Source organism: Crocuta crocuta, unplaced genomic scaffold, assembly GCF_008692635.1.
Source record: "Crocuta crocuta isolate KB4526 unplaced genomic scaffold, BGI_CrCroc_1.0 scaffold131, whole genome shotgun sequence".
NCBI classification, from domain to species: Eukaryota; Metazoa; Chordata; class Mammalia; order Carnivora; family Hyaenidae; genus Crocuta; species Crocuta crocuta.
Window position 1 is genome coordinate 1219588 of NW_027528977.1, and position 2903 is coordinate 1222490.

Here is a 2903-nt window from a genome sequence, read left to right on the forward strand (position 1 = left end):
TTATTTATTTATTTATTTATTTATTTATTTACTTTTTCTTATTTTCGCTTTTCTCCAGCCGCCATTTATTAACATGATTGTTTAAAGAAGCTGAAGCTCTTGGGCTTATGGTGATGACTTTTGAACTTTTTCAGTGAACCCAACTGCTTCTTCTCATGCTTGAGAACCAAATCCCGGTCCACCTCCATCTCTTCTCTGTCCCCAGGTCTCTTCTCTGTTGGGTGCTATGGCTTCTTGTCCTCCTCCTCTTTCAGAAAGTCATTGGTGCTGTCACCGTGCTCAGTCCCTCCCAGGTCCTTTTTGGTAAACAACTCGGATGGGCAGAGGTCTGTCATACTGTCATCACTGTCACTCACAGCTGCATTGTCATTGCCGGACACAGGTTCCCAGAAGGCTTCTCTCTGGTGAGGTGGCCCAGAGCTGTCCATCTGGTCTTCCCTCCGTCTCCTTTTGTGAAGGAGGCAGGCAGGCACATACTCCACACCCTGCTTCTGACACTTTTCATATTTACACAGAGCTCTCTGGTACTGCTGGCCCTGGATATGCCTCAGCACATGTTCTGGGAACTTCTTGATATGCCACAGGGTGAGTTTGTGTGTGTGTGAGAATATTTAAGTTCTACTCTCTTAGCAAATCTCAATTATACAATATAATTTTATCAACTATAGTCACACATTAGATAGTCAAACCTTATACATCTTATAATTGAACATTTGTACCCTTCTATCAACCTCCCCTTGCCCCTGACAATTACTTAACCACTTTGTTTGTATGAATTTGACCTTTTTTTATTCCACTTTTGAGTGCTACCATGCAATACTAGTCTTTCTTTGTTTGCCTTATTTCACTTAGCATAATGTTCTCCATTTTCATCAATATTGTCACAAATAACAGAATTCATTTTTAAGACTAAATAATATCCCATTGTATGTATCTTTGTATGTATATGATATACATATATAATATATATCACATGTTCTTGATCCATTGATCCATTGACAAACATTTAGATGGTTTCCATACCTCAACTGTTGTGAATAATACTGCAGGGAGCATGGGAATACAGACAGTCTTCAAGATAATGGTTTTGTTCTCTTTGGATATATATCAGAAGTGGGATTGCTGGATCATAGGGCAATTCTGTTTTTAATTTTTTGAGGAACCTATATCCTATTTTCTCTAGTGACTATACCAGTTTATAGTCCCACCAACAGTGGATCAGGGCTTCCTTTTCTCTATATCCTTGCCAACATTTGTTCTCTCTCATCTTTTTCATACCAATCCTAACATAGTGGCTTAGGATAACTTCATGGTGATTTTGATTTGTGTTTCCCTGATTAGTGATGTTGAGCAGCTGTTGGCTATTTGTATTTCTTCTTTGGAAGATATAATCTATTTAGGTTCTCTAGTTATTAATTTGGTTATTTGCTTTTTTGCTGTTGAGTTGTATGAGTTCCTTACATATTTTGGGTGCTAACCTCTTATTGGCTGTGTGGTTTGCACATATCCTCTCTATTTCCCATTCCATAAGTTGCCTTTTCATTTTGTTGATGGTTTCCTTTGCTGAGGAGAAGCTTTTAAGATTTATGTAGTCTTATTTGTTTATTTTTGGTGTAGTTGCTTTTGCTTTTGATGTCAAATCCAAAAAATCATTGCCAGACCAATCTCTGAGAAACATATCTCTATGCTTTCTTCTAGGAGTTTTATAGTTCAGGTCTTGTATTCAAGTCTGTAATCCATTTTGTATTGATTGTGATGTATCATGTAAGATAGCAGTCCAGTTTCACTCTTTTGCATATGGCAATCGAGTTTTTCTAACACAATTTATTAAAAAGATTATCCTTTCCCTACTGAATATTCTGTGCTCATTTGTCACAAATTAATTAACCATGTATGTGTGGATTTATTTGTAGGTTCTGATTCTGTTCTATTATTGGTCTTAATGTGTACCTTTATGCTACAACCATACTGTTTTGATTACAATAGTTTATAATATAGTTGGAAGTCAGGAAGTGTGATGCCTACAGCTTTGTTCTTCTTTGTCAAGATTGCTTTGGGTCTTCAGGGTATTTTGTGGTTTTTGCAAATTTTAGGATTATGTTTCTTATTTCTGTGAAAAATGCCTTTAGAATTTTAATAAGAATTACATTGAATCTGTAAATCGCTTTGGATAGTGTGGACATTTTAGGAGCATGAATTTTTTCTAATCTAGAGAATAGCGTATCTTTCTATTTATTCATTTCTTCTTCAATTTCTTTCATTGATGCCTTATAATGTTCACTGGGTAGATCTTTTACTTCGTTGGCTAAATTAATTCCTAAGTATTTTATTCTTTTTTAATGCTATTATAAATGAAATTGTTTTCAGATGAACATTTTTTCAGACTTGCAAGATTAATAAAATATTAGTTTCAGAGAAATGAAGGCTATCATCTTTCTGATTCCCTGAATTTCTTTTAAGAAGTGTCTGTGCTTAATAGATCCTAACAAAACAAAACAAAACAAAAAACAAAAAAACTGTCACTATGATGATAATTGCAAGTATGTAAGGATTGCAAAACTTTGATGTCAACCTTCATTTTTTAATTGAAAACTAGGTAATGAGCAAATCTTTCATTAAAAGCTATTATTTCTCTCTGGTTAGAGATTTGTCATTGAAGGTTATCAATTTCTTCTGACAGTCCCCTCGAGTTAGTAATTTCTCTTGCTTAGACGTTACTCTCAGGGACAAGATTCTGGAATATCGTGAAGGCAAGGGAAGTTTTTTCTTTACCCTCAGTGTCTTCCAGAGGGAGAGATTAACAGGAGAAAGAACCAAAGTTTTATTACATGTGCACAGAGGCTCAGTAATGAAATTGAATCCTAAAGAAATGACCAAGGCTGGCAGTTTTTGTACTTTTTAGA

General features: G+C 35.2%; 1 pseudogene; it reads right to left on the reverse strand.

Moving 5' to 3' along the window:
- Positions 1–68: 68 nt before the first annotated feature.
- Positions 69–590, reverse strand: LOC144225977 (surfeit locus protein 2 pseudogene; annotated as a pseudogene).
- Positions 591–2903: the final 2313 nt, after the last annotated feature.